General features: G+C 40.7%; 1 long non-coding RNA gene across 1 annotated transcript; it reads left to right on the forward strand.

The window, feature by feature from the left end:
• The first annotated feature begins 534 nt into the window (after window positions 1-534).
• LOC114060763 lies at window positions 535-26,214 on the forward strand. Its single transcript, XR_003571955.1, has 3 exons — window positions 535-612; window positions 25,429-25,527; window positions 26,106-26,214. It is a non-coding gene; the product is annotated as an uncharacterized LOC114060763 (long non-coding RNA).
• The last annotated feature ends 712 nt before the right edge of the window (window positions 26,215-26,926 follow it).

Genomic DNA, 26,926 nt, shown 5'->3' on the forward strand with positions numbered 1-26,926 from the left:
GATCAGAGCAAAGTGGCCAAAATTGATATAATGATATGAGTTTGCAATGCAAAGCCCTGCTTTCTCAAGGCTGCTATTTTCAGCCCTCCACAGCACATCTCTGTTCTTTCACCTCTGTTTGGTCAGGCATCCTGTTATGGGTGACTTCCCAGCTCCTTTTCATGATCTCTCAGTAGCTGCATTGCTGCAGTGTAGCTTGGGCTGTGCTGTGTTAACCTGTGAGGATTATTAAAATAAACTCTGAGTCATATTTGAGCTGTACGTGGGATAAGATGGTTATCAAGGTTTATTTTTTCTTATAATTAGGTCTCTTAAACATTGCCTCGTTAGATATCTTCTATGAGTGTTGGAAAAGTCCTCAGGGAACTAGTGGTTGTTTGTTTTCAAGGGAAGTTCACATGATAAATACAGAAACTTGCCACTCTGTGAAGGGGTTTTTATTAATGACAATTAACCTGACATTTTCCTTTAATCTTTTCTTGTCCTGATTTCTCTCCAGCCTTTTCACTGCTATTACAGCTCTGGTATCCTATAGCAAGTAAGAACATAACATTACTACTGTTCATACGTGGGAGATGGAGGAACTGCATTAAGAGCCCATCAGATAGGAAAGTAAGAGGCTGCTTAGATTTGTATGGAGCCACTTCCAAGTTTGGCAAGCTGGACTGGAGTGCCTTGGCCCAGGCTGAACTCTTATTCCTATCAGCACTGCTGGGTTTGTAATGGCTCTAAGCAATTCCATTCCATCTTGTCCTCAAACGTTTAGCACCCAGGGGTTCAGGCATGGCCTGCTTTGTCTCTGTGGTGTTCCTCTTCCTCTGTGCTTAAGGGGCTGCTTGGGAAATAGCATCATATGCTTTCCCCTGCTCTGCAGTAGGCTAAAATTTCATGTTGCCTGTCCCTTGCCCTCTTTTGCTCACATGGCTGCCTGCTGGCTCACCTCCATCTCTCAATGCCTCTATCTGCTAAGATTGGTGCTGTTTAGATACATTTCTGGGAAAATATCCAAGCAGACATAGTTCTTTTTTTCAATCATCTTTTCTTCTAACCTCAGTCAGGAAATCTTGATCTTCAAATTCTACTTCTCCAGTGGTCACCACTCTTTTTGCCTCCTCCTATCTGTCCCCTCACTTCCCCTTCAAAAACAGGAATAGCTGGCTTGGTGCTCCCACTCAGAACTCGTGGTCCTTTGGGTGTGTGGGACACCACATGTGAAGTAGGAACTGCTCTGAGAGAAGAAAAAGGATGTTTCTGGCCCTTTGAGGCAGACCTCTGCCTTTCTGCTTTCTACTGTTGAATTATCTCTAACTGCCACAAGTTTTAGGTGAAGTGGTTTTTTTTTTTTGCTAATGCTGGGATATTTAAGATGCATTTTTAGAAAGAGTAGTGGATCCGAAATGCTCACAAATTTTAGTAGAATTACCTTTTTTTTTAAATTTCTTTTTCCTGCAAAGCTGTGCCAAAGGGGCACAGATTGTTTAATACTTGTCAGTATTCTCCTCAATTCAAAAATTTCAGCCATGTAGGAGGAAATAACACGTAATATTAGTGATCACTCTTGTATCATGAGGAATGGGTTGTAAGCAAAGACCATGAGGCTGGGACTTGTTTCTCTGCATGATTTGACAGATTGATCTGTGATTAATCTGCAAACAGAAAGAAAAAGGGGATAATTAACAACAAACATGAAATTTGGAATGAATAATTTGATGAGTCGAAGGCACAGATTAACTGTAGTTTAGATTCAGAGACTATTTGGAAAGGTTAAAGCTAGGAGGAGTTCTGGAATAGGCTGCATCAGCAAACTGGTACATTATTTACTCTGGCAAGGTTTTCAGTGGTAGAGAAAGCTATTCCAGGAGGTGTTAGTCTGGGCATGGTCAGCACTGGCTCAGAGTTTGTACAAAATGCAGATTCAGGAGATTACTGGGCACAGAAGCAGACTTCAGAGTTGTGAGGTGCTTTGTAACATCAGCCTGTTGGGCTGTTGGATCAGCTGAGATGGCTGTTCTCCTCTCTGGAAAAGAGGAATTGGCCCATGCTGTGCAGTGACTAACAAATTGTCCCCAAGGACTGGACAGTTAGGTAGGAAAATGTTATTTACCTTAAAAAAAAAAGCAACATTTTTTACGCATATCCAAGATGCTAATAATAAACTGTCAGTGGAGCTCTGCCCTTTGCTCATAGCTGTGGTCATCTCTTCTCCACAGTATGACTGAGTGTTAGCATTTGTCATTTCACCCAAACTACTCATGCACTAAAACTAACAATCTGGCCATCGCATCTCCCCTGGGAGGTTTGGATGTGAATCATGGAAGAGGTTTTGGGTCTGTGCAACAAGTCATGGGAATTGTGGAAGGAAATTATTATATGCTAGATTTGTTTTATTGTAAACCACATACTGTCCTAGAATTAGACCCCTACTTCACATTTTCAGGAGCCAAGTCCAGGAGTCCTAACTCAGATGAAATTCCTCTTGCAGTTGGAAAGTTTGGCTGTCCCAAATGTAATTTAGGTTTTCATTTGGCTTCTTGTTTACAGCTTCTTTTCTTTCTTATGTATTTTCTCTTTGGATTCAGACTGGTTCTTTCATATGAAAAATCTGCCATGATTCCATGAGTGGCTGGTCAGTACTTTTTTTTGGTACTTCTTTCTCTTTTCTTTCATATAGTTAAAGATATTTGGTTGAACATCGCCACTTCACACTATGGTCCATACTTTTTTTTTTTTTTCTCCTGCAGGGGAGGAGTTACGAACATTTTTCTGAAGATGGCAGATACCAGTTAAAGGCTGAGTTATAGGCATTGGGAGCTATGGGCATTCAGTACATCTCACATATAAACCAGCTGAAGGACCACTGAACTCAGCTGCAGCAGAACATCCACTTGCTGCAAAAAGCAGGCTGATAAACCCTGTGCGCTGACTTCCAAACTCTGGTAACTTCACTAGCATGCCTTAAAAAACAATCAAGCACCTCCCTCCACACCACATGTCCAAACCCCCCTCCCAAAAAAAACCCCAAAACCCCAGCCATAACCTCCAAACACAACAGAAAGGAGTGCAAAACTTCCAGAGAGATATTTGGTTCATTCTGCCAGAAATGTGTGGTCTGCAGTATCTCAGGTCAGGTCTTCTGCAGGAAACTAAAATAGTTTGTGGGAAGAACTCTTAAACCAGCCTTATAGAATCCACATGACATTTTATTATTTTGTAGGACTTGCTTTTATATATAAAAAATAATTAAAAGGAGAATACAATTAAGCTGAAATTAACTAAGGCTGGGTAGATTCACCATAGGCAGTGATGATATCTGGAGCTTAACAAAAACCAACCTATCATGCACATCCAAATGGTATTTTGAGATATGTACTGAGCTTAGAAGAACTAATATTCCATTCAAAAAGAATAAAGGATACTATTTTGGAACTTATTCTTTTTTCTGTGGCACAGCTGAAGGGTGAAACTAAGCTTTTCCATACAGATATATGAGACAGAATTCATACTCCACCAAATGAGACCTTTATGCTTCCACCTGCGTATTATGACTCTAATAAACACGTTATCAGCTCATGAAAATGATGGCAAACAGGTGACTGGAGGATTTGATAAGTCAGCAGCAAAGATTAACAGATTTTTCTCAAGGAAAAAGTATGAGAGATTCCTTTATTTAAAACAATTGCAGCATGTGAATTGACTGCACTTAAATCATTACTGGCAATTAGTATATGTCAGAAAGGTTGCAGCTGGCTCCAATTACAGGTAGAACTTTTAGAAGCTGAACTTAATTGTACCATGTGATAGTGAGAGGCTGAGCAATATATATCATCATAAGGCTGCTCCCTGTGCAGAATCTTATGATTATTTTAACTAGGCTTAGTCCCTGCCTCCTGGGAAATGGATATTGTAGGAAGAAATTGTTGGGAATGCAGTAGTTCACCTTGCTGAGCTTCTCTGTGTGTTGGGGAGAGCGTAGAAACTATGTAATACAGGCAATACTTCTCCTTTGTCCCTCTGCAGTAGGTTTGCCACATTTAGGGTCTTGCAAGTCATATCCAGCTTAGGCTGCATAATCCATTCAGCTCCAGGCCAGGAACTTACTGCCTCAAAGTCTCTGCAGTTGTAGGCAGGGAGTCATTTCAGACTGTCTCGGTATTTTGATGGGGCACTCCCTCTTGTGTAATTGTCACGTGTGAAAAACTCTTTCCTTGTATAATGGCAGTATGTTTTACTCTGTGGCATAAAGACTGTTGGATGTACAGCTGTGTGCTTGGGATGTTTCTGGTCTAGTCACGTTATCAGGATCTCTCTTGGTTTCATGATGGGCTATGGCCATGAGCTTTCACCTTGGTCATGGACTAGGGCAACATCTTTGTTATTCCAGTTCTCTCTCTGGTTGTGTGAATGTATTTCTTGTCATGTGGTAAAATAGTGATGTTTTGAATAGAAGACTAGTAGGTGACTGCTCATATGTTAGGAAGGGAGATTACAGTATGTTGACTCCTTTTTTGTGTTGCTTTGCCTAAATCTTGTTCCCTCTTGCAGGAGCCTAAAAGTATGGAAGGTAAGTATTAATATTCCCATTTAGGGATTCAATGCTGCATGTGAACCTGATGTGTGTCCCAGTGTCAAGATGATGCCCTCAGGTGGAGCCCAAGCTTACTGCTGGCTTGTGGAGGACCTTTAGTACATTTAGTGGAAGAGGGAAGAGCATAGAAAGCATGTTACTTTTTTGTCTCTTTCCTTTCCTCTTTTGTATGTCCAGTGGAGGAGAAAAGCTAAATGTTTTTGATCTGTGTACCGCTGAGTCTTAGCTTCCTTTTTCCAATAAAAAGGTGTATCCAGATTACTGCATTTTGAAATATTTTATTGAACAATTTGAACTGGTTGTTACTACTTCAGCTGAACTTATTAATGAACTGTGGTATGACTGTATTTGTATCTCCCTATTCATTAGCCAGCAAACAGTGGCTGTGTGGGCAGAAGCAGGCATTTCACAGTGTGCTTGCACTTGGGTTGGTGCATGGGCTCAGGCATCCTATTGGTTCTTTGTATTGCTCATAAACCCATGTTTGACCAGCAGGACATCTACCACGAAACTCATTAGAGCTGCTATTTTGGGAAAGCAGGGTGATGTTTCACATAACATGTGCTAATGTGAAAAGGATGCCATGCTTGTAAAACTAAAGTGGAACTTTGCTGGAGAAGCATTAAGCATTCCAGCCGTGAACACAGGCTGAGTTTCAAGTATTTCCTCCAAAGTCTTCACTCTGACAGCTTTTCTACTCACATCCAAGTTCCACAAATGTTGCTATAATGTTGATAATATGTTTTAAATCCCTAGCTCTTTCTCTGGGATTTTGAGATGAGAATAGTAATCAAGTAGCAACTGGGATCTGAGAAAAGAGAGTCTGGGATTCCCAAACTCTCCCTCGGTTAATGTACTTTTTTTGGTATCAGCATGAACAAAGGTAATTGCTTTGTAGTCAGTTAAGGTACTTATGGGGAAATAGTTTGTTGTGTGAAGCCTTTGTAAACAGAAACATTGCTGTCTCTGGCCATGTGATTTGCTCAAAGGCAACACACCCATTTTTGACACAAATATGTACCGCCTCTACAGGAAATGATCTGTTCTGCTGCATTTATTACATTCACGGGGTGCCTGTGGTGCTGTGGGGCCTGTGGATGCAGCTTCTAAACAGCACCATGTTACAAATTCATAATTTTCACAATGCAATGGCCTATCCAGTGTCACCTCAGCTGGGTTGTGCACTGTCTGTTGCTGTCAGTTCCTGAGAACAAAAGTGTCAGCACGGGAGCTGACCTTCCAAAAGAAACTTTGGATATGGTATATCCCTTTTTCAGCTTTGTCTCAGTGTCTCAAGTGAGAGGGATGTCATGGTCAGGGCTGTGCAGCTTTGTGGAAGGGGTGGGAGCATTTGGAGGTGAGCTGTTTTAGCCATTATTGATGCTAAATGTGACATTTTATTTCATTTAACTGTGCTCAGAGAGATGAACTTCAGCATTACCAGGCTCAGGCAGGAGCTGTAGAAAATGGGAGAAGTAAGGAGCAGTGTTTGTTGGGACTACAGCCCTTCTCACAGACTTTCTGAGACCAGGGGCTCAGGGCAGGGTTGTCTGGGATATGGTAAGGCTATGTGGCTGTCCTGTTGTCATCTCCTTGGGAATGCCTTGCTGGCTTTGTCTTAGGGCTGTGAGCTGCCTTCAACCTCTTTGGTAGATTGAGTGTTGCAATCTCTATGAAGTTCCTGCAGCTCTTAACACACCAGAGACAGCTCCTTTTATTTTTTAAAATGAAAGTTGAGATGCTTGTCTAGTAAAGTAATTGCTAGGAGAATTTTGCCTTCTAAGAAACAAAGTATTTCTGTCCTTATGCAAATTTAAACAAATGCAATACTGCTTTTAGTGGAAACTGCCATGGGGTATGCAAGAAAGTTCATGTCTTGAGAAAACCAGGCTTCTAATGGGCAGTCCTGGGTCTTGCTGGCCACATCTTCTCTTTGAGGTCTCCAAGAACTACACAGGTGTCTTTTAATTATACTTCCACAGCTGAATACTCTGCTTACTTTTTGGGAACAGCCCCTTTGTTAGGCAATTCACTCTAAAGGATGGAGGTTGCAAATAGGTTCCTCTCCCTTAGTGGATTTATTTCAGGGAAGAAGGTCCTTGGGGGAGAAAAGTTTTGGGAAAGTAAATCCAGTCTCACATATGTTACATATTCTTTCATGTGCAGGCCTCTAGCAATTTGTTCTCTCACTGCTCATGTATTAGAACACAGGAACCTTACAAGAGACTTAGAGATACATCAGTATGGTACTAAATAAGAAAAATCTGTGTCTGTCTTCAGTGTTGAATTGTTCTTCAATGTTTTCTTTTGTCTTTAGTCATTGTAGTCACACAATTTACCAGCATTACCTGTACAGATATGCTGGGGACTTTCGGTGAGACCTGGGTTTTGGAAGGGGGATTTTGTGGTTCTTTTAGCTGCTCTGACTGTGTCCTGGGGCATAGCATTTTGCTTTCAGGACTCCTGTACAGTATGCCATGAAACAGCTATAGGAGTAACTCTAAAGAGAGGTGTAGTGACATGTAAGAACTGCAGATAGGTAAAATTGTCTGTAAGTTCTTCGGTGAAAAGCACTCTTTTAATGTAAATCATTATTATTATTATTGCCATCAAGTGTAATCCATTTATGTCTCTGGGAAGTGTAAACCAACAATGTGGGAGCTTTGCCACCCTTCAACAATCCCAGCTCTGTGAAGTTACTCTTGGCTTCAGAGACTCAAAGTTCCTTACATGGCTCTTCTTCCGTCTTTTGCTCACTCCTAATTGAGACTGTCTAAATTATGACTGTTTCTGACAGTCTGCATTAGATTAATGACTATAGCTTATGTGTGGGGGGGAAAAAAGGCTTTAAAACATGATTTGGTTGAACTGCAGTCCTCTAAAAAGTGAGAGCTCTGGTGACAATGTCGGAGGACCCTGGTGCTCTAGGGACAACACTGGCTATTGCAGAACTTAGGATGAAAATGGGAAGTCAGCAATACTTGGGGTCACTTTATTTTTTTTTGGTCACCTCTGAAGGTGGCTGCAATGGAATTGACTCTTACTTGCAAAGAACCCTTCTTGTACTTCTGTTTTTTTAATAACCTGCCTTCTCCCCTTCCACCATGCCTCAAGCTGTGGTTGGGACAGTCTTCCCTAATCACCCAGGTAGCATTTTGAAAGCCATGGGACACATTTTTCTTCCTTAAAAATATGCTTAGTGAAAAAGCACTTTCTTATTTTCACCTTTGTTGTTCCCCTCTGTGGGAGGCAGTCCTTATTTTGTTACCTCCACTGCCATTCTCATCGCCTGTATTTTCTTCACAATGTCTGCTCTGTGTTTGGGCGTCAATACCTGGGCTTCACCCTCCTCAGGTCTCTGACTGCTGGGGATTTGCCTTAACAGCCAGACCTTTCGTAGCAAGGCTTTTTCTAAGACCTCTCACTCCCATGGGAGAAGCTGTCAGCCCACACAGCTTGTCCTGAACAAGGGAATATTTGAAGGTTTTGCTTAACTCACTTTCACATTTTTTTCACAGATTATTATTTTTTTTAGACCCTGTTATGTTGTTTAAATTGAGTCTTACCACCAAAACAAATGAACATTGTGTCACCACATCTTGATTCCTTTCATACAGCCGCAGCTAAGAGAGTTTGGAGACAGTGTTACCTGCAGAAATGTTGAAGCTGATGCTATGTATAATCGTAATGAATTACATTCAAGCTACTCCATACATAAATCTGGTCACACCAGAACGAGAACTGTGGAAACTATATAACATTAATGTATACTCATTACATTCCTCCTTTCACAGGCTCCAAAGCTGTCAGGCTGGCAGAAGGGTGGGGACCTTGGAGTAATGAGGAGTTAGACTTAAACATTTTACTAGAAATCATTGCAACTCTTCATTGGAGGGGGGGGTGCCCTTTAAAAAACAGGGCTTCTGTGATGTACAATGACTACTAAGGAGTAATGAATTCTATGTTTGTTGTCTTTTTATTGGTGGCAAAGAAGGTTTTCTCATTTTGCAAGTTTATTGAAAAAGGCAAGAGTTTAAAAGAAACCCCAAACATGAAAACTCTGTTTAAAAATATATAGTGCAGCTTTCTACTCCGTTTGAAACCAAAGACAAATTTTCTACTGATTTTATCAGGAGCAATATAAAGGCCTGAAAAGATAAGTAATGTTCCTTCTGCCTCATGTGGAAATATGTCATTAGGTTCCTCCCTGGGTGGTTTTGGCTATATCATTACAGGCATGCACCAAGGACTGAATTTGGCCTCACAATGATAATGTTTTGTTGATTCCATTTGCAGAACCTCTACTCAAAATGAAGGCCCAACTGGCTCTGAAATGGGGAGGAAGAATACAGAGCAGCATCAATGCAAGGTAGGGTGACTCCTTCTATGAATAAGGTGTATCCAGAGCAGGAAATCAGTACCCAGAGTGATGCTTTTTAGCTGCAGGACCTTGCGTTGGCCATTACATCTCTCATACTGCTTGTCTTTCAGAGCCACTGTGTGGTGAATCCCCCTAAAAATCCTTTTCTCTTTTGCAGGGGAGTAAGTGTGGATCCAGTCATCTAATTGCAGTACCAGATTTGAATGTTTTGCTGAAGAGCTTGGCTGGTTCAGGTGGAGAATGTAATGTCATATCAGGTATTTTTCAGAGAAGAATGGCACCTTAACAGCCAGCTCAAAAGGAGGGAATTTCCTTTCCAGGCAGAATGAGCAGGCAGGTCTGTTGTTGATCACCAAGTCTGTGGTTTATTAAACTGTTTTTTTGTGTGCTGAAGGCTCTAGCTGGTGATAGAGCTGCCAGGCTCTATTGCCAGCAGCATACTGGTGGCACTAAGGCTTATATCTGACTTCCTACAGCTGCAAACGCTACTAGCACTAAGATTTCACAATGCCTGGGACACAACCACTGGGATGAAGGAGAGTGGCTTCTAACTGAATTCAGGCAGTGAGAGAGGCTAAGGAAGGATGGCTTTCTACAGAAGGGAAAGCTGCTCGTTAGAGGAGAGGTACCCCCTGCTTTTCACTTACAAAACCCACTGTCATTGCTGAGTCTATCTTGGTTTCTTATGCCCCAAAGTGTTTCTTTCCAGACTCTATGTATTCTTTTACTTTCTATCTTCCACTTTTATGTGATTTGGCATGGTGATTCATGTCTTTGTTATCTTCGGACTGAATTCCGGCAATGGAGGATAAGGATGGTCAGCTTGGAGATTCCCCTTGTGCAGAGAGCCAAGTGTTAGCTACCACCATCCTTGATTCACTACAGCCAAGCCTTTAAGGTCCATTCCTGCTTACAAAAGATCCTGTCTAATCACATTTGTCTGTGATTCATACACCTGTATTGGCAGTTATATTCCTGCCTCTGAGTTCAGCTGTGGCTTGCCAGTCAGCATGATGTTAATCATAGATGCTGGGCCCCTCCACGTTCACTATTGTTCTGCTGAGGTTTGGTTTTGAGAAATGCTGTCCACCTCTCACTTCAGCTAGAGCAAAGGGTATTGTGTGCAATGAGAGAGGACTTTATAGAATTGTATAGATATAAATAATATTTTCAGTTATAAATAAACACAGAAAATCCTTGATAGGCCTCAGCTTTTAATACTGTTTGGTTCCTTGACATTCAAGTTTTGTCTTCAATCAAGAGTAGGTATTTTCACTGCTGAGACATTCAGGGGCTGCTTTCTGCTGTGAAATCTCTCAGTGATTCACTTCTCTGGGCTTCGAAGTAGTTGGTTTGCTCAAGGTGGTGTAACTGTTGTTTTCCTTGAGAGTAACACACAGGTCATGGCTGATATAGATAACAAAACAGACACTGTTTAGAACAACCCCTCAGTTCTGAGAGCTGATGTTAATAATCCTTGATCTCCACTGGCTTCTTGCAAACTTGACAATCTGCTTCAAGGGTAGATTGTTGATATTTGCAGTTTTAACTAGTAGGCAGCTGTGTTATGGGATGACTATTGGGATATCACTAGGATCAGAATTATTAAACTCTGTTTTAACCTAAGCCGGGATCACATCTGAGATTTCCCAGTCAGCACAGGACTCCCTCAGATCAGGTACCAGGGGAGTTGAGGCTGGCAGTCACAGAGAACACTAAGAATTTGAAACTGCAGTCAGAGTTGGTGACATGACTTTGTTTCTAGTGATGACAGATATGTCAGGGACTTACTGACTTTTTGTACTTCTTTTTTTAAAGGTGAGCCTAGGTATGAAGACTATTTCTGAGTTTCATAATTCCTCATGGTGATTGTATCCAACTTTGTTCTACAAGGGTAAATTGACATGGGAGAACCCAGACAGATGAGAAACATAAGCAATACAAAGCAAATACATATTTGGGCAGATAAAGCTCTACCAAAATGTTGGGCAGGCACCCTTGCTGAAACTCGGCCACAGCCCATCCAGTGGACAGTGCTGTATCCTCAAGTGCTGGGGAGTAAAAAAGGCCTCTTGTTGTGCACATCAGTGAAACTGCATCTGTAGGACAGGCTGTATTTATTATGTGCAAGTTGGAAAAATGAGATAAAGAAAGGGAAAGAGGTTATAAACATAAAAAAATGTGTACGTTTATTTTCAACACAGCATGCTGCATGTACCACTAATTGGTAGTGGACTGCATGACTTCAGGCTCAGTTCAAATCCTGAAATTCCAAGACAGAAGAGTTTCTTTTGAACTCACTAAGAGAGAGGGACTGAATTTTGCATGCATTTGAAGCTGATTTCGGATGTGACCCTTGCAATAAAGGGTCACATGATACTTGATATGCTTCTGAGTACCTCATTCGGTGACATAAGTTGATAATGGGCCCAGCCAGCACCCACAATGCTTGTTGTTCCTAAATCAGAACACATCTGCAAGGATGAGAATGGAGCTTAAATGTGGAAAAGCTGAACACAGTCTCAGGCATTTCCTATAAGCATGAGCAAGTCCTTTGACACCTCTCCCTTTCTAATTTTAGAGATAGAGATGGTGCTTTTGCAGGAATTTATAATTGCTGTTGATTTCTTCACTTAGAACTTGCATGGCTTGTTTCAACAGAATTGCAGTTCTGGTGCTCTTTTGCAACATCTTAGGAGGGCACTAAAGCAATATAAAACAGACGAGGCCTGACCTCGGGGAATTTAAGACATGGGTTCAAAATGTCTTATTCACTCATTCTTTCTGCAACCCAAGGACAGCCATCATGTTTTGCACCTGGAGTACTAGTTTGTCGAAGGCACAAATTGCCCCCAAAGTTTGCTTTCTGTCTTCATGCCTTTCTATGGCTCTGAAAGGATCTACAGGGTTTTTTCACATCTCTTCTCTAAAAGGATGCTCTTGTTTTTCCTGTCATTGCCATAAATGCTTCCCTGTGAGTCCTGCGATATAGAAAAGAAATTTTGAAAGTGGTACATCTGTGTACTTCCCTTGCAGCATGCTACTGTAAAGATAATTGCCTGTTGCTGTAATATTCTTGTGGAAAAATTGGTGTATTTCTGAAATAGAAGCATACTGCAGTAAGTCAGTACAGGTTTAATCCCCTGGTCTGCCCAGACTGTCAATGTGCCCTTGAGCAGGTTAGTTGGTGCCTGGGTAACTCAATTACTTTTGTGTATAACTGAAATAAGAACACTTCCCTAATGTCTTTTTATGCTAGGGCAAGAAATGCATTAAAGGCTGTGAAGTACTTGTAGTTTGCAATGGTCAAACCATATAAGCTGTTAAGGTAGCTGTTAAAATATTTGAATAAACAGTCTGTCCAGAAGGCTCTGGGTTCTCCATGAGGAACTGCAGCCATAGGTTTGCCTGCCTGTGGCAGAATGCTGTACCGCCTTGTATGACACTGTTAATCAGCGTTTCCCTTCCTGAAAGGATTTATTGAAGGAGTACCATTTTGCTCCACCTCAGACAATGCAGGCTGGCTGAAATCTGTGGGAATGCCTGTCACAGACAGTAAACTGTGAGCTGATGCTAATATCTCGTAAGGGACCCACTAGCCAGAGGATCCCACTGGTGCTTGTGTGTTAATTGAAGATGGACAGGACTTTTGTACTGTCCTAGATCAACATACTTCATTGTAGTTCTCTTCATACTGCATATTGCATCAGATCTGTCCCATTAAATCAATGAAATTATTTAAATAAATTACTTTTATTAATTTATTATATGAAAAATTTTAGAGCAAATTCCTTTGATGTATGATATCCTAATCACACCCGCAGGGCATTAGAAAGCACAAGGCACATCTGAGTGTCTCTAATTCCCTAGTGGTGTGATTATATCTCATAATATTCACAACCCCCTGGAGCTTCTTTACTGGTATAAATAAATCAATTATTTAAGTCAAATACTTTGATCATTAGAAGCTGCCAGTGAGTGCTTGAATGCCTGAGCTGTGCAATTCACCAGGAATGATCTTGCCTCTCAAAATGCTGAGCAGCCGAGCTGAGTGCTACCAGCACTTCATTTCAATCTGCTTTATAAATTAGATTAGAAGTCAGTTTCCAATACTTCATCCTGGATAGCAAGGAAGGGGAACTTTACAGGGGTGGAATTATGAGATATTGCTGCCAACAGATCCTTTTATCATTTAACACTGCTGTCATAGGTTAAATATGAGCTACTGTTCATATTAACTAATAGCTATTATACTGAAAACTGACACAGAGATTCCAGCTAATGCACCATGAACCTGGTTCGCACACACTGAATCATATTAACTATTATTTGCACATATGGATGGAAAGGAGTTTTGAGTCACTTGGGATATATGGCAAATTAGCATTTTATATCATATTAATGAAGTGCTAATTGCTCCTTGCAACCTTTTTTTGTGCAAATTGAATGGGTCCTATTTGCATTGTCATGTAACTGCTGTATTACCTTGCAGCACTTTCATTAGGATGAGGCAGCACAGAGTTCATCAAGGAAAAAATATTAGTAATTGTGAGATAATGAGTTATGAAACCAATATTGTTTGAAGTAGAGCAGACGTACTGCAGTTGACTTTGTTTTAGCTTGGGAATAATTCTATTAATAGGTTTTATAAAATATCTTTCCTTTTGCATATATTAAACTGACATCTTTAAAAACAGAGCTCCCTGCTCCAGTATCTTCTCTTTCGGTTCCTGTTTGTCAGGGTGTTTTGCATCTTCTAATGAAATATAAAACATAGGAAAAAATAATAAATAAGTAGTAGTTTATTGCTGGCTGTTTGTCTCTAAAATTAATCACAAGTCTGGAGCTATTTGAAATTTTAGAATTGTGAAATAGGAAATAAGAAAGTATCTCTAAAGATATTGAATTTACAGGTGTCCATGAGTCTGACCAAACAGCAGCCAAGTCTGGAAAACAATTTAAGAAATGTTGAAGATGTTACAGTCCTAATAATTTGCAGAATCTTGTTAACTATCACAGATATGGTTCTCCATAAATGTGATATATAGCATGTGATGCTTTCAACTAGGACAGATATTTTGGAGGAGAGGGACAGGTGGAAAAAATGAGCCAAAAAAATTTGAAAGGTACTTTTATGCTAACTCAGGGATGTTTCCATGATTGTGGAGGAAGCATGATTAATTTCTGAAGCCTCTGTGGGAAAGGCACCCAGACAAAATTACATAAATCTATATTAGAGGATTTAAATGCTTTTACCAAGAAAAAAGTGATCTGAATTTTATGTAGCAGAGCCCTTTGCCAGTCAATTCATCCAGATTTAGGGCCTGCACCTTTCTTTTTTTGTGAAGTATTGGATACAGACAGATTGCAAGTTACAGCCGAAGGCGGTGTGACAGCTTTATTGCTCTTACATGGACAACATGTTGTCTTTGGGAAATAGGCTGTGGACTTTCAGAAAGGTATGCACAAAGAAATGCTTTCAGATATTTGTATTACTAAAACAAAGCTTGTTAATACAGATTGACTAATTCTTTTATTCTTTCTCTTTTGGCTGTCTATGCAGACACATTTGTGTAAATGTAGACCCATGTGTTTATCAAAAAGATCATCTCATTTTGAGAGTTGACTGAATGAAGAAACTCTACATAATTTAGTCTGTCACCGAATATATTCTCAAGTGTCTGCAGAGGTGGCGAATTAGGACCTCAAACAGACATCCTGAATACAGAAACAACTGCACGGAGCCTTGTCCCAGGTAGGCATGAAACAATGCAGCAACGAAAGAGCTTCTTACTGACCTAGACTTAGGACTGTTTCCAAACAAGCACAAACAGTTCAGCATATTTTTCAAACCTGAAGTCTAGATAGGGACATTTGCAAATTGGTTTATTTTGCCTTGTAATCCTGGCTTACCTGGTGTAAAAAAAGTAGATTGTCTGGATTTCATTTGTATTCTGCTCACTCAAGGACCAAACCAGAAATACTTGAATATGGTGCTACTTGCATGTTCTGAATTTGTTCTGAACCAAAGTAACTGTATAGGTGAGCTGAACAAAACTGTCTGTATGACCATATCTGCTTCTTGCCTTTACAGAATGCTTTCCACACTGTCTCTGTAAGCTTAGACTTGCTGAAGTCTCTATGGCAAAAAATATTTTCTCTCTGGGAGACTACAGTAGAAGGTTGTGGGGACCTTCTACTGTGAGAACCTTGTGAGAACAAATTTTATTGGTAAAGTCTAAGTGCATCAGCAAAGTCTTACCTGACAGCACTGCACAGACGTGCTGCATTGTGTTTGTCAGAGTTGAAGTTTTAATGGGCTGGTGAGTTACCACAATAAATGTGGACCCTGTGGGGAATTGTTTACTGTGTGTAAGAAGATGAGGAGATCCTGGGTGTGGACAGGAGAAAAGGGCGATATGGCAACCTCAAGAATTTTATGGGTTTATGTTAAACAAACAGCTGCAGTAATATCAAGAGGTTATCAGGAGCCTGAGGAGATTCAAGAACAAAGATCTGGTAGAGCGATAGAGGAATCAGATGCACAAACATTCTTCCCTGCTGACAGGTAGGACTGCATCGATATATTCCTCTGCTAGTCCAAATGAGTCTGGGAGAGGAGCTTAGCAGAAAAGGGAAGTTTTGGTAAATGAGGAAGGCTGCTTCTTGCTGCATAAGCCACTTCCTGTGTTATGTGCTCATCTCTTTTCCAGGCATTGCTGACCAGAGTCCTTGCTGAGCTCCAGAAGCTTGCACTGGGCTATGTGGCTGTTAAGCTCTAGTTAGAGTGTAACTTAAACTCCTAGCTACCAAAAGTCAGTAATGTTTGACACAGTGTTCAGTGGCCTGTGAGAAATTAATTCAATTTCATTAAGATTCCCCAGAGTTGCTTTACCTGGTTGGAAAAGCACTCCTGACTTCCTCAACTGGCACAGATTTTTTGCTGTGCCTACAGAAGTAAAGGACTCTGAGTGAGAGTGAAGGAAAGCCAGCAAATCTGTGCCAGGAAGGGGAGTACTTCAAATCAGGCTTGGAGAAACCTTGTTACGATGGCATGGAGACTTCATTTCTGTTGCTGAGATCTGTATCTCTTATTTGTCTTAAAAAGGGAAAAAAAAAATTGAAAAAGAACACTTCCTTCTATGGGCTGATGAGTAAGAAGCTTTTCAGACACCTAAAATGAGTAATGTGAGAAATTAATAGTTTGGAGTCCAAAGCAAAGTTTGTGTGACCTAGGATAGGGAGGGAGAGAGAGAAAGTCTTTAAGGGAATGACAAGAATCTAAAAATATTGATTTCAATTTGCCATGGGAGGGAGCAGGAGAAACAAGCCATTGGAACAAGTTCCTGAAGCTTCACACTAGCTGGAATGTCTAACAGCAGAGTGAAAACAAACATTTCAGTAAGGTTTGCCTTCTCAGGAAAGATCAAGTCCAGTTCTTCATCTCACACTCTGTCATTGGCAGCCTCTGGTCTTATTTGAAACAAAAAAGAAGGCAGAACTTTTTGTGCTCATGGAAAAGAAGGGAAAAACTATGAGAGAAGTTTTACATTGTGGGGGGTGGGGGGGTGGATTTCAGGCTTCAGCAGGATTCTGCTTGTACGCTCCTGAAGGGCTATGCTCAGCCTCTGGGGCTGGGGGGAGAAGAGGGTACAGCTGTGCTCTGTGCAGAAATCCAAGGCAGCTCTCTGCCTTCAATCCAACCTCTTCTAGGGGTGCCTGCATCAGGTAGCCCTTTGCTTTTCTCCAGATTCAGAATCCTCATTGCAGATATCGGGAGGCATCCTGAGCCTGCATGATTTGATTCTGTGTTTTGTGTGATTTCAGTCCAGTCTCTATCTCAGGAAAGTTATTCCTGAGTCAGGAGCCCCAGTAAACCCTGCCTCAGATGGCCCACGTTTCCCCTGGGGGAAGGGCACAGTATGTACATGTGTCTCCAACTGGCCAGTAAGAAGGAAGCTTTGATATTTGACATGACTTTTTTCCCATTAATACGGAATTCAATGAAAATCGTGGTCTCTATAGCTTGAGATCTTTGAGAATAATGGAATGACTAAGATAAGATGATAAATTGAAATTTGGAAATAGAATTGACTTAAAATCAATGGATCTGAAGATGACTGGGCTATTGACATGAGATGAACTTTCCTGTGACCTATATGCATGCAAAGATTGACACCTATACAAGATCAAAGGAGCTTATGAAAGGCTAGAGTACATGAGAGGAAATTGAAAATGTATAGGTTGTTGATCTCAAGAGTGGCTTTTATTAGTTATTGTACATAATAAGTGTTGTGTCAGAAATGAAAGGGATTAACTCTCACCCAAGGTACCGCACCTGAGCAAATATTGTCTTGCCTGAGTGAAATTTGTGCCAACACAAAGAAGATTTGGTATGAGGCTATGTACTGCTTAAGTGTCACTTAAGTCTCTGAAATGAGGATTATGCAGGATTTTAGTGGTACAAAAATATAAGGGCAAATTTCAACCCTTATATTGCTACAGCGTATATCCTTGGGGCTTCTGGAGTAATGTAGAGTCTCACCAGGACATATTAAAGCAGTTGGAAAGTACCTTTTCTGCAGACTACCCACTTTCTGAATTTGGGAGTTTCTCATGTAACTGAACTGAAGCTCTGAAGTGCTCTTAGAGAGAAACTAACTGGATAAGTGAGTTTTAATGGCTGAATGTTTTATTCTCTGCTATATTTTCCAATGGCTCAAATGCTTTGGTCTGTGTGAGCAAGCAGAGGAATATTTTGCTGAGGTCAGTAGATTTTTCTGAGAAATACTGTAAATGTTGGGACTGCAGTTGACAGTGTGTTGTTGGCAGTGTGAATACAAAACTCAAAGTTTCAAAATAAAAGTAACAAACATTTTCAGGCCAGAGGACAAAAATTCTAAGTCTGGAGGACAAAGGAGATTCTTTTCATGCTGAATCCTTCTGTCTAGATCTGCTTTCAGCAGATGACACCCACCTTTCAATCGCACTCTTGCATCTGTGCCCAGTTTGCACACCTCTTGCTAAATATTTTCCTGTCTGTGGAAGAATGGTGAAATGGTTTCACAAGATCACAGACCATTTACTTGACAGCCGTTCCCATATTTAGTTGTCTGTCTTCAGTGATAAGGCATGCCTATGTAAGCTGGACTGTAAACACCAAAGGGGAAAGGACTAGGTTATATTCTTGTACACACAGTATTTTCAGAAAAACTTTTCCTATTTTTCAGGTGGATTCCCATATTTATTATGTCTACCATTTGCCCTACCACAACATAGGCTGAGGGGAAAGGAAATGGGGAACCTCATGATGTCTTTCTGCCCCTCCTGTGTATTAACCTGTTTCCAGGGATACCTTGTAGTGATGCCTCTGTTTTTTAATGTCTATGTTCCAAGACATGGATTTCACCAACAGACAGTGAGAGGCTTTGGGACACTATCATATAAAACTGTTCCTTCAGAGAGGATGTTTGAAGCTGTGTTGAAAATGTAATGTTTTTGAGGGGCTTGTGTCACTTGCTGCCCTCCATATCATAACAATCACTGCCCACATCATAACAACACTTTCCTCCCCACAAGGCTGGTATTGATCACCGAGCCCTGGCTATATGGATGCTTACTAGAGTTACTGGTTAGTCTGAAGGATCATTTTACATGGTTTCAGGTTTTTTCCCCCCATTTTTTTCTTAATTTTTTTGCAACTCAAATGTATTCTGTTAGTTTCATTTGTCCTGCACTCTCCTCCTCCTCTTTCCCTATTTAATTTGATCTACACATATGATTTTAAATGTTGAATTTTTATATCTTGGATTGATATAGTGGTTGTGTTCTGATCTGAAGGTGATTAGTAATATGAGGAAGCCAGATCAATGCTCGTTTAGGTAAAATGATCACAGATCTTTCCCTAGTGGCATGCATGGTTCTCTACCTTCCTGTCAGTCTCCATACAGCACTGGAGCCAAGATTATTCTTCCTGGTGAAAGGAAATCTAATTTACCAGGTTTAAATAGTACTGCAATCAGCATGTTTATAGCTAGTGGTAATTATATCGAGGTTTTTGTTGATAAATTAATCCCATCCTACTCCTGTATATCTTTGGATATTGTGTTTCTTGTGTTGCCCTGGCCAGTACCTAGTGATCACAGCTAGATCACAACTGCTTTTCTTCACAACCTTTGCTGGCAAAACCTTGAGCTTGCATTTTGCTCTTTTGAGTAGCTGATAGTCCATAACAATAATACTTACGAGTGAGAATGAATTGAGCTGCTTTGCATACCAAGAACCCTATATGCTTCTCTGACATAGGAGGGAGCCATAGGGTGGTGATGGGTTCCTCTGTCCTTCATCTAATATTTGCCCACCATAGGAACACTAGAAAGCAGGTCATTGTCCTCACAGGATCCCTATGAGGTTGGCAATACTGCTGTCACCATTTTGCAGATGAGGAAATTTTTGGCAGAACAGAGTCAAATAACATAGCATTCCTCTAATATATATCAGATGGTGATATATAGAAATGGGAATTTTGTGTTATAGTACTGTATACCTCCTTCTCAAGTTTGGCTAAAGACTTTGCATTCTTCTTGATTTCTGTCCTAGTCAGAATTGCGGTCATATGCTCCAAATTAGTTTCTATAAATTTTCCCTAATTTTCCAAATAAAAACACTGGAGCACATTTATGTCATGTTTACAATGTACATGGAGGTGAGGGGAAATCTCAGAGGAGTCAGGTCATGGATGTTTAAACTTGCACCTGCACAGCTGTGAGTAAGCACAGAGCAAGCAAGAACCTTTCTGTGCTAGGTGTGTTTCTAGGGAATCTTTCCTTTCCGTGGTCAACAAAAAGTTTTGGAAAGCAGGATGATTTTCCCTCGGTATGTTTTTGATACTTTAAGGCAAAAGTAGAGGAATAGCCATTTCTTTATTATTAGTGGGGAAAATGCATTTAGATTTCTGACCAACTTTGTCCCACCTTGAAGAGAAAGGAAGAGGGGAAGAAGAAAAGGGGGAGACAGGGAGAGAGCATCAGAAGTTTTTCTATCTTATTTATTTCTAGAAAAAACATCACTAGTGAGTTTATTAGTATGGCATTTTCAGTGGAAATACAGTATTTCTGCTGGACAAAATGCAAGAATGTTTTATCTCATGGAATTTCCCACTCAGGAATGGAACAATTCTTCATACTGCCACGGCTGCCTCAGCTCCTAATATGGATTTAGCAAGTAGCTCAGAAATACCCTCTAGGACCCAAAGACACAGTTGCTATGGTGGCTTTTCGAAACCTTAAAGGGGTATAATAAAAAAAGTCAGGAAAAAACCTTTACTGTAGAAATTGTTGGTTGCAAAATAAGAAGGATCCTACATTTTGCTGCTGGATTTGTTTTGCCATTTGTTTTGATTTCTGCCACAGCAGGTTCTGCCTTGAATGCACTATGAAATTTATTTTTATTTTGTTTTGTGTGCACTGAGCCCAGGCAAAAGCCTTCTGTGAGGATGTCAGTGCCATTTTGCTCTCAGAGATTGTAGCTTTCAACTTGATGCTGTCTTGTAATGACACTATTCTTGTTCATCCTTGTTTTGATGGTCTTCTGATGTAAAATGTGTCTTCTGAATGAATGGGTTGTTTGTAATTCAAATTACTGAAGCCTATTTTTACTGACTTTTTAATTATGCAGCGTTTAAATCCGAGTTCATTTTCTTTGAGAAGAATCCTCAGAAGACTATTAAATACCAGGAGAAAACTTTTGGTTCAGGTAGTCTCTGAGTCAAAAGTGCTGCAGGAGAGTGTATTGAGAAGGTATCACTGCATGCTTACTCTGATACACTTTTTCCTAAGTTTGCGTAATTGGTTAGTGGTGGAGGTGTGATGGATATGCAGTCTCACCTGATACAGCTCCTTTATATCCCTAAACACAAAAAATGTGTGCATGTCTTCAGTCTTCATGTCTTTTTTGTGTCTCACTTCCTGCGTTTTCTACTATGCAACTGAGCATGACTTTTGAAAAGGTGAACATGTTTTAGGGTAATATCCTAGCAGAAGTCCCAGACTTGTGTCAGTTACCAGGAGCAGTGGCATGTGGTGACCTGTGGTTTGACTGTTGGCACACTCTATTGTGTGTTTCTGCCCATGCCAGCAGCACTCTGCCGTGATGCCTGGATAGGGGTTAGGGCAGCAGTGTGAGCCAGTGACTATTCCAAGCAGGCAGATATGGATGAGAACTCCTCTTTGGGGAGCGAGCAGAAGGACAGAATTTAGCCATATGGACATGGGCTGTGCCATAAAACTTGTGCTCAGGGGCAGGGACTTGGCCCTGAACTGCTATATTTTCTATTCCAAGGCAGGCCTGTTGATTTCTGTGCCACAGTGCCAGGCCCTAAGACAGAATGCATTTACAGCTCTCTGTATACAGGACGTAATTTTAATGCTTGGCTCTTGCTGCAAAAAATGTCACAGTGAACTTCAAGAGGATTGTTTATGTCCCCAGAACCTTAAGCAGGAATAATGACTCTAATTTATTTATGCACATTTTGACAGCTTGTTATGTTTTATTCCGTAAAGCTAAATGTGGTCTCAACACCTTGGAGTTATTGCTACCGAGTAATGATGCCAGGGAGATATAGGGATTTTTGTCTCTGAGCAGAGAAGATCTTTTCCATTCTGTCAAGAATTAGAACCACTGTCCTTGTGTCTGCATATCTGTTAAAGAACGTATGGTGAAACTGAGGGATAAAGTGTCCTAGCTGCATAACTGAGTGGGAACAGGTCAACTCTACATCAACGCTGAATGCTTGAATAACCCAGAAACCAATGACCTTAGCGTGGGATCTGTCACCCTCAGACAAGAGATGGGGAGCTCTGTCCTAGGGTAGAGACCTGTAAATGCTTGCTTGCTCTCTAATATTAGACACAATTTGTTTTAGATCTGCTGAACATTACATCTGTCTCTTTCTCCATGTGGGTCTGGAAGACAGACCCCTTCTGGTCTGAGAGGGTTGTATCATTTCTGGGTGTGATTTATGTACACATAATGTTTCCAGTTTCTAATATAATGCATTGTTTGATAATATATTTACAGCTAATTGGGGAGTTCATAGGAGCGTTGAATAGTTTTATAAACCAATAAAATAGGATATGAATAGGTTGAAGGCAGGAGTTTAAATTAAAACAAAAGAAAACAAAACCAGAGCACTAGTCATTGGATTCTGTGTGATTTTGAGTTTCTTTTTCTGTTATCTACAGCAATATCTATACTGTTAAAACAAACAAACAAACAAAACCAAAAAAACCAAACCTGTGAGGAAGCATTCCCAAGCACTGCATTGTCTACAATCAAAGTGTTGGAAGACTCCCCAGCAGACTTTAGACCTGGACCAACCAGATTTCTCCCAAATAATTTAGAGGCACAATTCAGGGATTAACTCCAGCCCAGGATCCGTTCTGAACAGGTGCCTGACTGTCTAGTTTTGGAGGCTATGAGGGTTAAACAATATGAATAGGTAATATTTGCAACCAGTAACTATAATCCCAAAGAACTGTCCCAGGCTTTTTCAATTGTCTAGTGCAGATACAGCTAATGCAAGCTTAATTCTATAGCATATACATTTGGAAGCAGTGTTGAAATGGGGAAGGGGAGAAAGAATGTGTTTAACCTAATCCAGGATATGTGGGGATGACAGAAATCACATTAACACAGACTCTTAATTCCTTGCTGAATATCTTCTATTGGCTCTTAGCAGTAGTAGCACAAGAAAAACAACATTCATGATGGGACAGTGTGGATCCCTGGAGTCTTGGTAGGGACTGCTGAGAGACAAAGCTCAAAATATGTCATGATGGACTGAAAAAGAAAAGGTACCATGCTAAGGGGAACTCAGAGCATAAGCATTGGCTCATATTCCCCAACCTGAGTTGGGGGAGTCTGACAGGGCAGACTGATAATTGCCTTTGGGCTTCAGTCTGTGTTTTAATGCATTATTTTTTTTTAAACTTTCTCTTAACTGACTACTCCAACAGCACAGTTTCCAAGACCAAGTTTATTTACAGGCCACATGGAGAACACAAATAGTTACTGCTTCAGAAACAACAGGAGAATGTTACTCTGCTGTTGATACAGATGCACTGATCTGAATGATCCTATTACCAGTCCATTACTAACTCCTTAATTAAAGGTTTAACTACGTTCATAATCCAAGAGAGAGCTTGGCCACACTGGGATTCATATGCATATCATTTGCCATCAAATTCTAGTGGGACAAGTTTGGCTTTCTCACTCCTATTCTGAGGGACATCTGCTAATGATCAAAGTCAATGTGAAAATTGACCACCTTTGCAGTCCAAGCAGGGAGATCTTCTTGAACATGGAGAGTGAGCTGAATTCCTACCTTGTTTGAGTTGGCACTTCATATCAGGATTTGAATCTCATATTGTGCATGTCTTGCAGGGATGTCAGGTTTATCAGGATGGCACTCGCATATCGTTCTGTGATCATTGTGACAGTTCCCTGGTCTCTAATGAAATTTCCTGGAAGAATAATGTGGAAATTGTGAGTGCTAGTCAGTGATTTATGGCATTTTAAGTAATCAAATGCAGCTGAAAATATTGATATGCAAGAACTTGGGCCAAATCTTGGCTATAACCTTATGTGTAAACTGTGTAAGAGTATGGCTTGCTCCACTGTCCTTCACAGTGCCAATTGGTTTTATTTCCTGAAATGGTTGCAATTCCTGTTGTTAGCAGAGGCAAAACTTGAAGATTGTTAAAGAAATGAGCCATTGGGAGTCTGGTTTGAGTTCTACCACCAGTGAAGTCTGCTGTTGTCACTCACAGGCATTTTTCTCTGTGGTGGTTTAGCCTTGGCTCCTAGTCCTAGCCTAAAGTATTTTTTTTTTTCCAGAAGTGGCTGGTCCTGACACATAGCGAAGAATGCACAGCCTATGTCTTCTTATGTCCTTGCCCTGGATTCTGTTTCATCTTGCAAAATACTCATAGCTAGTGTCTGTTGTGTCCTCTTTTCAGACATGAGACACTGGCAACAAGAAGTAGCTGATGGAGTTCTGACAGCAGGTGTTTCATTTTATTTGGCTGCTATAGGGGTTTTTGATATACTAGCATGTTTTTTTTTTTTCTTGTCTGTGAATTCATGTGAAAATGAGTTATGGAGCTGAGGCCTGGACTGCATTAGGAATTTGCTGTGCTTTAAATTAATTCTCTGTACAGTCAAATGTGACCCTTGGATGTTTGGAGAGACCAACCACCAAATGCTTTCCTATTTTCATATACTATGGACAGGGATTCTCATCTTCATGCTTGTGCTCCAGAGAGATTGACCCTACAGGACAATGGAGTGGTTAGTTTTCTGGCAGATACATTGTGGCAAACTTGAAAGCTCATCTTCTTTTATAACTTTTCCATTAATTTTGTAGCTAGACAGGTAAAAATAAACTGCTTTCTGGAGACTTTAATCTCTTGCCCATCAGGTTATGTACCTGGGCATACTGAGCTACAGCCCTCAGTAACTTCTAGCATTTTGCAGTGTATGGACATACATAAGAAGGACATTGTGACTTTGTGTGACCTTTGTAAGGAGTTGGCACAAGATTGTCATTTAATTTGGGCTATATTTTGTTAACTTTGGCACGTATGGAATGGCATCTTCCTCTGCAATAATCTCACCTATATAGTAGTGTCAGAATCTGTCCTACCAGCTGGAGTGAGCTATTCTACACTATATCTGATATTATTTCCTTTTTATCTGTTGAGATAGAGTGCTTTGCTGTATATCCTGATATCCCATGGCTTTCCTTTTGGAGCTCTGTTCACACATCTTGATTCCATCTGTACACTTGAAGAGGCCCGTTAGGTGGAAGATGTATCTGTCAAACACATGTAGATCCTGGACAGCAGCCCTTTACGGGTCACGCCTTGAAACATTACTAATTTGATTTCAAAGGGAGCTATTACAAAATGCCTTTTGTGTTGTTAGGCCTCAGGAGAAGCACCCCAGTTGGACACAGTGAAATGCTGCATTTGCTATAGCCATGACGCTTCTCATTGGAACAGATATGAGAATCAGTCCTGTCTTTGTCTGGTAGCACTGTACCTCTTCAGGAGGAGTCCCCTGATGTGAGAGGGGGACGGCTGAGTGTGTGTTAAAAGGTCCAGGGGACAGAAACTTAGTGATCCACAGCATCCATCAGATGCTGTCTAAAGCTGTTGAACTACCTCAGGAAATGAGTGGAAATCTGACTCTTGTTTGACTATCCTGAGTCCTGAGAATGGCACGGTGGGTGCAAGAGGGTTGACGTACACATCTGTGCACTCCGTGGCAGTGCTTTGAAGATCTGAGTTGCAGCCTGTGGATTTTTATGATGCAGTCATGTGCATTTTTAAGACTAAGAATTAGACACCTTTGTGCTTGAAGTTAAGCATGACTGTGACTCATTCATCTGTCACTCTTGCAGACTTGGGGTGAGAACCATATGGATGGGAAGAAATAACCTAGACCCAAGTCTACATATTGCAAAACAGGAGGCCAAGCACTGAAACAGCATCTAACAAAAGTGAGTACTTGGTCAAAGTTTTCTCTTCTATTTGGTCAAATTTCCAACATAAATTAAACCATTGTCTCAAAGTAGTGGCTTTTCCCCCTGGGAAACTGTGGATCTTCCCCCACAACCAATTCGTTATTTGCAGTTAGTTACAGTTGCTCATAGGCTGCACAATCTCTGAGCACATTAGAGCAGTAGTAGTAGCCTGACTGGCATTTGAAAACAGGGAATGCTTGGGACTTCATAATACTCTAACTCAGTGCAGTAGTGTGCCAAAATAAAGGTCATTTCAATTTCGTATTAGGTCACACACTTTTGAAGTGACATGTGTTTAATGATTTTTCTCCAGTAAATGAACGATAACAAGTATTACACTAACAGGCTTTGATAATATGCCCACAAAAAAGGCAAAATCTTTTCAAAAACATTAAAGTGATATTTTACCCGAAAGAAACCCCCCCCAAAACAGAACAAAGATTCAAATTCCTGCCCAAAGCTTCTGTAATAAAGAAAATTAGACTTTTTGACCCTTTCCAGATGATAGTTTGCAGAAGTTTCACTGTAACTTATTTATGTGTCCATCACTACAGAGATTGAGGCTGATCTTCTGATAAGGATGAAAGAGAATGAAGGGTGCAAGTTGAGCTTGTCACAGAGGCTGTATCACAAACCTCATAACAGGACCACTAGAGGAGTGAAAAACTGACCCTTACGTGTATGTAGCCTATAATTGTGCATAGAAAGTACTTTCTGGCTTCTCATGTACTAAAGCCTTCTTGTCTTCCTACTCTGCCCAGTACTCCAACTGGTTGTTCCCGGTTATCTTTCTGTCAGGCTATGGGCCCAAACAGGCACAAACTGGAACACAGGAGGTGCTATCTGAACATCAGGAAACACTTTTTCATGGTAAGTGAGGTCAAACACTGTCGCAGGTTGCCCAGGGTGCCTGTGAAGTCTCCATCCTTGGAGATACTCAAAAGCCATCTAGACATGGTCCTGGGCAACTTGCTTCAGGTAACTCTGCTTGAACAAGGTGTGTTCAGATGACTCCCAGAGTTCCTTTCCAATCTCAACCATTCTATGACTGATTCTATGGCTACTTGATCAGCGCTACTGACTTCTTCTTTCTTATTCAAAGGCCTAAAGGTTGAACAAAATCCATTACCCAGTCTTGGTTTTTGAAATGTTGCTTCTTGTGTCACCAGTGGCTTGTGTGCCGTAATTAAAAAATTAACAGTTCCTTCAGCACAGAATATGAAAGAGAACTGTTTTGATTCTTGATATTGTAGCTTTTGAATGCGCAGGAGAAACTGTCGCATTGAGCTGTTGCATCCACTCTTAGGAGGATGCATGAAGACTGTAGGAGGTAGGCTGAACACTAATAAATGGCTGGTAGTGTGAACACTGGTGA

Source organism: Empidonax traillii, unplaced genomic scaffold, assembly GCF_003031625.1.
Source record: "Empidonax traillii isolate 1590-97213 ecotype Southwest subspecies unplaced genomic scaffold, ASM303162v1 scaffold291:size1517763, whole genome shotgun sequence".
NCBI classification, from domain to species: Eukaryota; Metazoa; Chordata; class Aves; order Passeriformes; family Tyrannidae; genus Empidonax; species Empidonax traillii.